Genomic DNA, 13911 nt, shown 5'->3' on the forward strand with positions numbered 1-13911 from the left:
AGCATTGGTTACCTTATGGGGTGATGCCCCAGGGCAGTTATTGATCTTCCCCACCCTCCACTGATGCATGGCGGGAGGGGGCGCTGTCTGTGTCTTGTCTGATCTCCCCTTGCCACAAGGTCATCCGCTGTGTTATTCACTGATGGAATGAGGGCAGTGTTGAGCTGGGATGCCCCGTGCCTCCTTGCCACTGGGGCACTCTGGTATGTTCTGAGGGATTCCCTTATGGGCAAGTCCAATACGGGTTATTCTCTTCTCCTGACGGCCCTGACGTGTCATCTTCCAGTCCCGGGTATCTTTATCACATTTATGGTGTCACTGGGTCACACGGGGGGGTATATCCTATTCGGTGGCTGGTCGCAATGTTGCAGTCCACCTTTTAGTGTCTTTTGGGTATGTTGGAGGGGAGGCAGATATGCACTCCAGCGGGTCAACAGCCGCAGCACGTGGGCACAACACTGTGATGCAGGTCTGTCGCAGTGGTTGATCAGTGCACCGATTGGGCGGCCTGGTTATTGGTCAGGGTGGTCCACCGCAGGTTCTGTGTTCAGGTGGGGTGTAGAAGCTCCTGTGAGCATTTAGGGCCCCCCCCAGCGGGCAGAAATAGTGTCCTCCCACGGGACGGCTGGGGTCCAGGTCAACACCCCGAGAGGTCCGCCTCTCACCTTTGCAGGCTTGTTCCAGGAATCTCGCGGGTCCTGCGGTTGCCGACGGTGTTTCCACGGGACCAGGCACCCAGTAGAGGTACTGAATGTGGCAGCATAAAGTCACGTGCATTCCCTTTGCCGGAGAGTCTATGAGGGTGGGAGGCTCTTTTTTGTAAGATCCCCCCGTTCGCCACCTTTCAGTGCTGTGGCAAGGGGGTTAGTCCATCTCTGAGCATGGTAGTGGGTACCCCGTGACAGGCAGTTATGTCCTAAGACTGTCCACTATCCCCCCTACTGGAATGGAATCAGTGTTTATTGGAGGGTATTGTTGTTCAGGGCCCCCCCAGGGGGGGTTCCAACTGCTATTGGGGTCCTGTGCCTCCAGGGTCCGCTCTGTGCGCCTATGCACCAGTCATGAGCCCGTCCAGGGGCCTATTCTTTTGTAGCTCGTACATGCACACCGGTGCTCTGTTGGTCTTGCCATCTGGGAGCACCGTCACCTCCTCCCCGGCCAATTGGCGGATCCTGGTTTGCAGTCCGGCCCAGCAATTACCCAGGTTCCGGGCACAGTCCGGCCCGCAGCGATCACTTTCTCCTCAAGGGGAAGGCTGGGATCCCGGGCGTGGCAGCTGACAAAGCCTGAGCACAGCTTGGGGACATCTCTCTGTCTCTTCCTCAAGTCCTGGCACGCTTCGATCCAAAAGCGGGCCCTACGGGTCATCAGGCGGTGCGAGTTTTGTGCCCAGGGACCTCAGATCAGATGCACTTACTGTTCGGTGTTGCAGGCGGACTCCGTTTCATGGGAGGTCTTCCCAGCATACAGTGTGGGCTTGCCCTCGAGCAGTTCTCCCGCCCGGGTGCTCGGCTGTACGGCTTCCATGGTTGCCTCTGATCAGTGGTCTGGTGTCCAGGATCCTACCCATGTCGCTTCTCTCCGCCATTGGTGTTATGTGCACCAGGATTGTTGGCGTCCAGAGAGGTTTGCGCTGCGTCCACAGTCCTGCAGCGCGTCGGGGTGGTGGGGTCTCTGTGTTGCTGAGGTCTAGGTGCACCTCAGGGGACTGCTTCGGGGCCGGATCACAGTCGTCACAGTTGCACCGGTCTGGGTATCACCGCGTGTGCCTCTTCTCAGTCGCATCCTGCGGTGGGATGTCCCCGACCAGTCACCCCCTCCTCCGTTTCACCTCGGCGGCCATCTTGCGAGGCTCTGTCCTTGCACCCGCGTGGGACTCTGTTCGGCGAATAATTGCGGCGAGGATAAGTTTGGAGTCATGTGCCTCTGGTTAGGGCACCAGCGGACAATCACGTTACCGTGTGTCAAAATTCGCCGCAAATCGTACCGCCAGCCAAGATATTTTATCAGGATTTCATCGGCGGCCAGCCGTGCTCACGAGGCTCACGTCCTCTGCTCTAGCAGGCTGGCCACGCCCCTGTGATGCAAACATTTTAGATGGATTATTTTCATTGAAAAAGGTTTTGTTGGAAACCTTTTCGATGGAAAGACCATAAACTGCACATAATAGGGGGATTTCAGAAAGTAGGGATAGAGTACAGGAGCGGTTCCACACCACATTCTGATTCTCAGGGAGTAGATTTTCCACCCGAATTCGCAAACTTCCAAGCGAGCCACCATATTTTGTTTCTTAACTACACCCTTCGTATTAGGACTACTAGATCACTTACAAACCCCATTAGTGAACCCAATCAGATGTTTAGTTAAATTCAAGGTACGAGCCCCCCTTAATATGCTACCTGGCTTTTCTTCTTAACAATCACGTAAGATAGGACAAAGTTTCTTTGCACCCAGAGTATGACTGGTCACGTCCTCTTTTCTCTCTTTAGGTAGCAACCGCCCTACTTGGACAACAGCACCCATGTCCATGGCAGAAAACTCAGCCATACAGCATTGTATTTGCTTATGAGTTGACCAAACAGTTTGTACTGCAGCTTCCTTCCCACTCCCTGAGACTTTACCTTCCATTTCACCATTCCCATTAACATGCGCTGCCAGACGAACAACTTAGTTATTCGCCCTTGCTGTGACAACATCAGCTTTTCTGGGGCTGTTTGTGTATTGCAAGCGGTCTAGTTTCAGATACAGGATTATCATTAGAAAATGAGAGAGATTAAAAAAGGACCGTGTGCTACTGTTACTTGTACTAAGGGTTTTTTGATTTCTTTAAACAATTTCTCTTTCCTTTTTCCAAGCACTTCTAAAAAAGAAGACTTTGGACTGGAATAACCGAAGCCTTTTTACCAGCTTCCTCTAATTGATGTAAGAGAGTATTCTGAGTAGATGCTGCAGGAAGGCCCTCCTGACCAACTAAAAGAGGAGGAAGCTTGTGACCTATAGATACTGATATGGCCGACCGAGCACCTTCTGCCCAGCCGGTTGAATTCGGATCACTTCCTCGACAGTGGTCACATGTTGTATTGTTTGATTCGACAAGCTGTGTTTTCTGAATGTGCTGGTATACACTCACTTAAATTTGGCAGATTGCTTTTAGATTTCGCCAACATTTGATTTAGTGTACCAATATCAAATCAAGAAGGGACTCATGGGTTTTTACTGCATGCTATACGTTCTCAAATAGGTTCAATAATGCGCATAAAATCTGAATAGTTTCTTGCAGTAAAGGGTCTCGAGACTCACCCACTCTTTGGTCAAAATTTTTAATTAACAGTGATTGTCTCTTATGCTGAGCTGGTGCTGGAGTTGAAGTGTAAGATGTTTTTCAGTTGTCCGAATCTATTTTGGCGGCTTCCGAGAATATCAGGGGAGTATTTAAATAAAAGTAATCACTCTCCTGCAGCAAATTCACAACCTCATAATCATGATCCCCTGCCCCCCCTCACCACAGGTGCCTACTACCAGATGAAAGTGGATCTTGCATAGTCGGCGTGCATATGGTGCTTTTTTTTATTTAAATGAAGGTCAGTTGTTTGACATGAGCTAAAGAGCATCTCTGGTCAGTGACAATAGCACGAGCAGCATTAAAAACTGGTTCTGAGTGTACCCTACCTGGGGGCCAGCTTAGGTTGTCAATGGCTACATTGTTGACAATTTTTGCACTTGCGTTCATGTCAGAGTACATTGTATACCTCGTCATCTCCTCCCTACCCTACAAGCAGAAGGTTCCATATAGTGAGGTTTCAACACAGACACCAACCCCTCTTCTGGTCCCATCCTTTATTAGGCTCGAGACCCCTTTGACAGGCAACTGCTCCATCCGGGTAAAGGAATGCACCTGCCCCAGATAACTTTACCTGTACTGGTCAGGTAGTTGGATACATGACCATTATGTGTTAAGAGCACCAGGAACCGTGGGTTGCCGCACCTTCACCCCACGGAGGAGCAACCCATCCCATCTACCATTAGGGACTACCCTGTTTATCCATTTACCCAAACGGAACCTGCCAATCAGAGAACCACCTCTTATGCAAACCGAGCACCCCATTTGGCCATTAACTCTGACAACCCCCATGAATAACACCTCAGTGAGGCGCAACCCAGGACTTTAAATAAAGGCTCGCCACACTCTTCCAACCCAAGAGATCACCCACATCATTGGCACAATCACGTCTTATGACCATAGCATTACCGCTTATGCAACGTTTTTTATCTTTCTGGCTAATTGGCATGCTACTGCCAGTCTTAGCCCCTCAACTAACAACCATGCTTATCAGGTGCGCCACAGCCACATTCATCCAGGAAAGGGACCAATCAGGGACCCTGAAACTTCCTCCAATGGAGTGCGAGTACCCGAGCCAATCAATGACGGCCTTTCTGCCATTTAACGCCTTGGAACAAGCTACCCCATTGTAACCTGATCCGATGGCTGAGACGCACTGAAAACAAGAGGTAAGATGCCCCTTAAGGATCGCGGCCACCACTGCATTATGACTAAAATATACCCCATGTTTACTTGTGTAGAACACACGCTCACTCCGCACATAGTCCTTGACCCTTCTCCCTTTCCCCCTATGGAACCGCTGAGAGAAGGGTCCCCGGGCACCTGAGCCCTTACTGCACATGACCTCATCAGGCACCCGCTCCATTATCAGAACGTCATTGTAGTGAGCAGTTGGAATTAAAACCCAATGCGCATATTGGCATAGCACACAGCACGCGGGCACTAGAACAGAGGGGTAATACCCAACATTGTAAATGGCTTACTCACTTAAGTGCACTTCACGCCATGCCAACCACGAAATTAGTATTCAGGGCTATTTGTCCCCACCATGCATGATTAAAGAAGCATGATATACCTGATTCAGAAGACCACCAAGCACTGAACCAGTAGATATAATGTATGGTCACCCAAAACAAATGGGCAATCTAGTTGTTTTATGTATTGCTAAATGGCCACCATCTCAAAGCACAGAGATTCTCACGGAAGCAATACCGAAAGGGAGGCACTCACAACACTGCTGGCCAGCCCACCAGATCTGTAACACACCAACGCAACCCCAAACTGCACTGGACTCATCCAACTAGCCCATTTTAACCAAGCACCAGCCCTCACCGCCAATCTTCAATTTTAAACCACTCAGGCAACGACCTCGGCTTACTCAAGAACAGGGCAGACGTAGCCCCACAACCTCCAGCAACCCAGGACGAAATGGGAGGACCGGACACTCATGCACCAAGCATAGATGAAGGCAAACTTATGCCACTCACCCACCAGGTGAGCCTTTCCCACCAACACCACTCTTAACTGACAACTCATGCATTTCTAGGACAATACTAACAGTCTCGCACATCTTTTCTCTCCTTTTGTTTTAAATTTTTTTTTTCCCGAATGTATGATGCCACGTTCACATGTATATACAAAAATGTTACTGGATGTATGTTGGTTTTAACTGAATTGTGTAAACTTCATGAAATAACGCACACAATGTGATATCGGACACCATGTCACCTCACTTGGGATTGTCCCAACACACACATCATGTGGTTGAACAATGACACCCTGCCAAATTTATTACAATGGCCCTCATTACGACCCTGGCGGAAAGTGACTGACCGGACCGCCACAGCGTAAATAGCGTTTCCGCCATTGCACGAAGGAGCAAAGTGCGGCCCATTCCGACCCATCGGGCACGAGCACCACGGCATGGCGGAAGTGCAAAGTCCGCGATGGCGGAAATGACCCCAAAACGGCCCACACCGCTGCCGTACGGCGCCCTAGGTGCAATACCGCCACCCATCACAGCGGACACCGCAGTGTGCGCCTACCGGAAAGTACGGTGACCGTAAATATACGGAAACGGAAGTAAAAACATGGGCCCGGAACGGGAAACATCCCGCCGTACACCTATAAAACCACAAAAACCACACAACCACTAAAAACACTACCCTGAGACACACCCCAACCCGTCATCCACCCTAGCGAAACCAAGAAAAATGGGAAAAGTAGCAAAGAAAGTGTGCGACCGCAAGCGGCAGGTCCACTTCTCCCGTGAGGAACTCACCGCGCTAACAGAGACCCTCCAGGAGAATGCTGCCGTCGTCTTCTCCACGCAAATGACCAGGATGGCACTTGCGAACAAGAAGGCCATATGGGCTCTGGTGGCACAGCGGGTAAGTGCGGTGGGGACCGCACCCCGCAACCCACAGCAATGCAGAAAGCGATGGGACGACCTGCGGATACGCGTCCGCAGCATACTCTCTGCCAACCGCAACATTGCCACAGCCACCGGGGGAGGTCCTGAATCACCCATCAAGTTGACCCCCTGGGAAGAAATCTGTGCCTCCACCATCGGAATGGAGAGCATAGAGGGAGTCGGAGGGATGGAGAAAGGAGTGCAGACATCCGAAGATTCAGGTAGGTGGGCCAGAGAAAACAATGCTAAATCCACAATGTCCAATCATGTGAAGTACCATGTGTCCACATAGTGCAACAGAAACACATGTCCAGGAGAACGTCCACACACATCGGCCTGATAGCGCACTTTAAAACTCACAATAAATACATAAATAATTAAAAACCCCTAAAACACCCACTACACGTGCAGCAGGCACACCCTAACTGCAGGCTGCCAAACAACTGCACCCTCACTCCACACACAAATGAAAGCACCTCCAAGGCCCCGACCCAAATCACCCTCAGGTACCACCCCAATGCATGTGATACAATGCCATTCCAATACCCACAGACCCATTAATAACCCTCACCCTCCTTTACTCCACCACAGGGTCCGATCCAAACGACGAGCATCAGGACACCCCTACCAGCACACCTGCAAAGAGGGCCAAGACCAACGGCCAAAGACCCTCCACCTCAGCTGCACGCATCAAGACACGGCAGCAGCACAAATCAGGTGGCAGCACAGAGGAGGGAACATCAACAGGCACCCCAGCAGCCAGCATGCCCACAACACCACCACCACAGGTCCCCCCAACGGATGCCACAGAAGGCACTGCCTCTGGTGGCAGCAGCACCATAGGTGACACCCCATTGATGGCAGCATGCTCCGACACAGAAGACGGGGATGTCGAAGTCAGATCCATCCATGACCTGTCCCAATACCCCTGTCTGTCCCATCCCGTACAACATGAGGATACCACGCAGGGGCACCCACAAGACGACGACTGGCCATCCCCCACAAGCCCTGTGGCAAGGCAACATGAGGTCAACAGCCCCTCTGTGACACCCCCGCAAATGGCCATGGCCCAGCAGAGGCAACAGTCCCTCGACCAGTTAATCGTGCAACAGCAGCAAATGGCCACGCTCCTCAAGGACCATGCCGATGAATGTGGGGGCACTAAGGCAGACATAGAAACATCAACTGAGACACTTAGGGCAGAAATGGAGAGAAGTACAGAGACACTAAGGGCACAAATGGAGAGTAGCACCGAGAGCCTGAGAGTACAAATGGAGAGTAGCACCGAGAGCCTGAGAGTACAAATGGAGAGTAGCACCGAGAGCCTGAGAGTCCAAATGGAGAGTAGCACCGAGAGCCTGAGAGTACAAATGGAGAGTAGCACCGAGAGCCTGAGAGTCCAAATGGAGAGTAGCACCGAGAGCCTGAGAGTACAAATGGAGAGTAGCACCGAGAGCCTGAGAGTCCAAATGGAGAGTAGCACCGAGAGCCTGAGAGTCCAAATGGAGAGAAGCACCGAGAGCCTGAGGGGGGAACTGCATGCGACGTCCAAAGACGTATGTGCCGAACTTGCCGCAGTGCGCCGTGTGCTCACTGAGCTCTCACAAACCCTTAGGGACATGCATGGACGTGAGCAGGCAGAGACATCATCCGTTGCAAGTTCCGTCCAGGGCAGCCCCCAACGTAGATCTGGGAGGAACCTGCGCTCCACAGGCAGGGGTGCCCCTGATACCCGCAGAGGGGGCTTGCAATAGCGACAGCCCACTGACAATGAGCATCTTTGGACACTGGTGTTCGGGGGGGAGGTAGGAGGGTGGATGGGGTGTGTTGGGCTCACTTGGGTGGCGGGTCGATAGGGTGTTCAACATGATATCACATATGCCATAAACAGTGCACGATCAACCAATGAGATGTGTGGACAATGATCTTTGTGTACTAGGCCATCATAGGCGTACAGTCCATATTGTGCATGTACCAGACACACACAGTGCCACGAGTCCCGTGTCCATGTATCAGCCACCAGGCATGAGTGCTAGAAGCATGCATCAATGAGATGCTGACGAATGTCACGGTCCTCCGGTGCCTCGCAGACTCCTTGAGGTGCTGCCACATCCCCACCCTCATCATGACCATCATCAGGTGCTTGCAGTTCTGCGTCAGGGGGCATGGGCACATTTCTACGTACGCACATGTTGTGGAGCATGACACATGCCATGACCATCTTTGCAACCTTCTCATGGCGGTACAGGAGTGCCCCGCCAGACCTGCTGAGGCAGCGGAAACGAGTCTTCAGTAGGCCGAATGCCTGTTCAATGACTACACGGGTACGTGAGTGGGCATGGTTGTAGTCCTCCTCATGCTGGTCCCGTGGGTTCCGGACTGGTGTGAGGAGCCATCTCTTCAGTGGATACCCAGCATCACCTGTATGTGGATGATAAACGTATGATGTGGAATGGCATTGCTACGTACGCACACCCCCCCCCGCTTCCTGCCAGGTAATTGCCGCATCACATACCCCACATCATCATGCATGAAATGAGACTCACCGAGTAGCCAGGATCTGTTCCCTGCGTGTCGCTCCATGTAGCGTGGTATAGTAGAGTTCCTCAAAACCATAGAATCATGGGTTGATCCAGGGAATCTGGCACAACAATGTGTAATGATCCTGTTGGAGTCACACACCATTTGTACATTCAGGGAATGAAATTGTTTTCGGTTGCGGTACTGGGCCTCCATGGCATGTGGGACGACCAATTCCACATGGGTGCAGTCGATGGCACCAATGCAACCCGGTATGCCGGCAAGTGCATGGAATCCCACTTTTGTGTTGGTAATTTCCTGCTCCGAGCGTGGTAGAGAGATGTAGTCGTCTGCGTGCTGCAGGAGGGCATCGAGCACTTGCAATAGTGTCCGTGAGAACAGTGGCTGAGAAATGCCATGCAACTGTCCGACTGTGTGCTGGTAGGTGCCTGTGGCCAGGAAGTGGAGTACAGACACCACCTTCAGTAGGGGTGGGATGGCGGTTGGGCTATCTATCATGCTGACAAGGTCAGCCTGTGTCATGTCCACAATGGCGGCTATGGTGTCCCGGTCCAAACGGTAGAGGGTGTGGATCTGCTCATCAGTGAGGTTGAACGGATGTGCTCGGAGGCGTGGGATTGCGGGCTGCCTGCGTGGTGGTAGTGGCTGTGCTGGCGGCCCTTGCTGGCCCTGCCTTGGCCTCCTCCTCCTCCTGCGTCTCCTCCGTGCGGCCGGTTGTAGTTGGTGTTCGTCTTATTCTTGGAGTTGGAGTACTTGCAGTGCTATCAGGTCCCCCAGGGCCAACATCGCGAGTCCTGCCGGTAGCATTTCGGAGTGGGTGTGGTTGTGGGAGGAGACTGGGTGTGCAATTTATGTGTTTTCAGGCTGTATGGCCTCCACCTGTGGTGATTCATTCCACCTGTGCAAGCTGCTCTCCCCTTTGGCCGAGCACGTCCCGCACACAACACTGCAATTCGAGGAATGGCATCTTGCTATTGCAATCATGTATTTGTACCCGATGGCCGTGTAACATTTGTTGATATGTACATTCGGCTATGGTCCCATTGTTTCACATACAATCTTTGCAGTCGCGAACAGACTTGTGATGGGTCAGTGGAACGTAGTACTCGAGTAACGGTGGGCCCTCATGCATCACTGTACCGAGTTGCAACGACGGGCGGGGCGTCCCATTTGTGGGTGAAGGCAGTTGCCATTTTCACACACAGCCGCACTAGATGGATTAATTTGTGATTTCAAACGGCCACAGATGCCTTTTCGACGTGATGTTGCAAATGAGGAATTCGAAGGGCGGCGCTTTCGGTTTTCAGCTAGCGGCGAGGAGATGCCCACAGGTCTGACTGCAAATATAACGTTCTATTGTTCAATGTCCTTGAGACAGGGGCCATGGCGAGGATGCAATGATTGATATGAATAGTTTGGGATGCGCAATAGCGACGTGGGCGATGAGGCCGGACGTTCCCAAATACATGTTACTTCACAACACTGGAATTACGGGCTGGGGCACTGTGGATTTTGCAGGCTGCATAACGCACAGACTCAATGGATATTTCTAATGTTATGTGAGTAAATATTCAGGCGTTTTTATACCGGGATGAGGGAATGATGAATGGATGCATGGGCAGGTGATTTGATACAGAGTTTGCCATGTACAGGGCTTCTTGGAATCTATCCGCCTCCCCTGCGCTATGTGATGCAGGGCTGCCATAGTGGGACCATCGTCTATCTGGCCTTGTTGAGCCCTCCCTGTCTCGATGCGCCTTCAGACACTTGTGTCCATGCACGTTAACATTCCCATCTGATGGATTCTGTTTTGACAGACGCATGCACAGGTACACTCGTTTGTGATGGTGTTTACACCTCGATATAGATGGTTATGAGTCGCAAGTGGTTTTGGGGTGGTGATGATCCTTCGGAGTGGGCTAGCATGCATATGGCTGTGGATTTAGTGTGATCATTGAAGTGAGTTGTTCGAATGTAGTTCTGATGGCCATTCTGTTCTTTTTCTTTTCTTTTGGTTGACAGGTATCTCCTCCCCTTTTGCCACTGCCATCTGTATGCCACTCCTGCAGATGGCTTTTACTCCCGACACCTGCTGATTCGTGTTAATCAGTGGAGCAGCATTACGATCTTATGGGACGATCGCCAATGGGCCACATGCCCTTACGCAGTACTAGTGGCTCGGAGCAACATTTCGGCCTTTCAGCTGGACTAGTGCCTCCCCATTGGGACGGCCCTGCGGTTCTGTGCGCTTCCATGTTGCCTTTTCATACGTGAATGTGGCTCTGTGTACCATGATGGAACAGGGCGTCACACAAGTAGTAGCTGGTCATTCCTTGCGGATGCAGCCCACAATGGTGATATGTGTTTTGGAGTTCATGGCCTAATGGCTGTATGGTCTTGGTGATTTTGTTGTGCATTAAATTTCTATTCTGATATGGGCCGTGTAGCGTTCTTCTTTGCGAGTGATGTGGCATATTCCTATTTGGGGAGCGATGTATTGTGAGGAGATCTGCATTGGGTTCCAGCTTCGGAGTTTAGTTGCGTGGTACTGTGCTGGGCGCGTTTGCCTACGAAGCCCAGTGAGGTCAGGGATGGGGGCTGCCAATATGACTGTTTGAATGTTGTCATGCTCAGGGGCGGGGGATTGGGTTTTGTGTAACAGATGCCGGTCAGCCATGTGGACTGGTGGAATGATGTGATTTTCGGAATATTGCTGGTCACAGGTGCCTGTGTTTGCGTGCGTTTCTGGGGGGGGGACTGTGGTCATGTCCATTGGAATGGCTTCTGTATTCGTGCCATCTGTGCCCTGCAGCTCCCATTGGACCCTCTTGTGATTCTTTTGTTCGTTGGCATGCATGGGTGACTTGTACATTTCACTGGTTGCATTGTGACTTCATTGCACCTACGGGGAGTTGTACTTTGTGGGCAGGGAGCGGTGTACAGGCACTCAGTGGGGCCGTTTACGGTTGATTCGCGATGCCGTACTTCTCACCATGGTGGAATGGTACTTTCCGCCATGCTTGATGGCGTTAGGTACATGTCCGCTAGGGTCGGAATTCGCGTACCCTTGCGCCATGGTGGTATTTACGGTTTGCCATGGCGCGCGCGCGCGTACTTGGTGCAGTTAGCGTTGGCGTTCACTACGGTGTCGCTAATGGCTTCGTACTTTGCGGTGACGGGTCATAGTCGCACCGAGCGCTATTCGATGGCGGTATTGCATTTCCGCCATCGTTTTCCGATTTCCGCCAGGGTCGTAATGAGGCCCAATGAGTTGAATACTCCACACGGGGCTCTCACACTCACCATGCACTATGCACGACTCCTATTAAACAAACCTATCCATTATCATGTACCGAAACTATATTGGTAGCCTAGAAAAAGACCTGTAAGGTCGAAACATGTGTCATCACCACTTGTTACTCCATCAATTGAAGAATTCAATTGAATAAAATCAGAAAATGAAACTATGACCTTTGTGGACCTCAATTCTTCATGCACCTGAGCTGGAAACTAAGGAAGAAACCTCTAGATACAAATCAGCACACGTAAATGCCCACTATGTGCAGACCATAACTAAGCATCCTTGTGAGATAGCAGTGTGCGCTGGGAAGAACTGCTCCATTGCCACACTTTGGCTGGGTGTGAAAGGGGGAAGCCCCCTGCATGGCAGCTGCAGTACCTGGCATTGCACTTGTCAGACCCATGTAGGTACGATATGAACCTGTGGCATACATGTCACTTTACCCAGGGGACTATGGGAGAAAGACACCCCCTTTCTGTGCTCCCACTCACTGTTCTGTGTCTGTTAAGATTGGTCTGAGCCAAAATATTGTCTCTGCACACCATCTACTCAGAACTCTGAAGCCTCTGATTCCTGGGGCACAGTTGAACCAATCCCTGGGTTAAGGCCTATAAAATTGTGAGAGGGGAGACAGAAACAGAGATCATTTTGGACAGTCCTTACTATCAACAGGCTTTTGTAACCAGGTTTGCCGCCTCTCTAATTATGTTGTGGCCAGAAGGGTGTTGCAAGCTCATGGGCTGATGGCATTAACTGTTTTGCCACTGCCTGGTCAGTAGGGAAATCTGGATTGGCAAGCAATGTAGTTTATAATCTCGATGCAAAAAAATGAATGGTATATGGGAACTCTTATCTGAGCTTGCAGAACCCTTCTTATGGGTATTGCCTTTAGCAGCAAGCATTAGGGATCAGCACGAATCCCTGCATGGAGAACTACACCTCTGAGGGTGAACACCGCTGAGCGAGCTCCCTTTGTGTTTGTAACAATACTACTTATACCATAGCATCTTGTGATGAATTCTGTGGAGTCATCACAGATTCTGTGCAAACATCTCCTCCTATGTGGCCAGCGAACAGCAGCCGCTACCTGATCCTGACACTGGGGGTGGTATTATGAGCGAGGATCACATGGGAGGAGAACAGCTGTCGGGGGAAAGTGGTGACCCCACCAGAGAGGAAGACATCATAATTCCTAAGTTCTGAATAGCTTGTTGTCACTGCATACATACCTCTCAGAGGAAAACCCAGAAAACTCTTCTTGCAAATCACTCTAGACATGATACCATTCATACCTCATACACATATAACGTATAATTCAAACTTAAATACTCCTTCTTCTAATGTTTTCTTAGGTACACATTCTAAACAATATAACTAAAGAAATCTTTGAAAGTATGCACTTGCGCGCTCTTAATGTCACTGGGCCTAGTAAGATTGTTGTTTTTGTTCTCCCCTGTTCCCCTCCCTTTGCCTGGTCATGCTCTGAAACACTTGTGTATGAGCGCGATAAAATAAAATATCATATCATATCATGAAACGCCAACTCCGATAAGGCCCCAGGTACTGAGACGAGGAAGAGGAGTGAGGAGTTGAAGCAGATTGAAGAAAACTCCAATCTGAATGCACGGACAAGCTGTTTTTTAAGATCACGAGTGTGCGGGATATTTAAAAATGCCATCCACACTCGAACTGCAGAGAGCGCAGGAGAAGGAAGCAGAACGCAACAGGACCGCACCAGAAGAAAATGAGAAGACAGAAAGAAAGCGTGCAATCATCCAAGCTGCTTACCAGTGTGGCTCGAGTCCAGGAGAGACG

The sequence above is a fragment of the Ambystoma mexicanum genome, chromosome 6p, assembly GCF_040938575.1.
Source record: "Ambystoma mexicanum isolate Mex_15411 chromosome 6p, UKY_AmexF1_1, whole genome shotgun sequence".
Lineage (NCBI taxonomy): Eukaryota > Metazoa > Chordata > Amphibia > Caudata > Ambystomatidae > Ambystoma > Ambystoma mexicanum.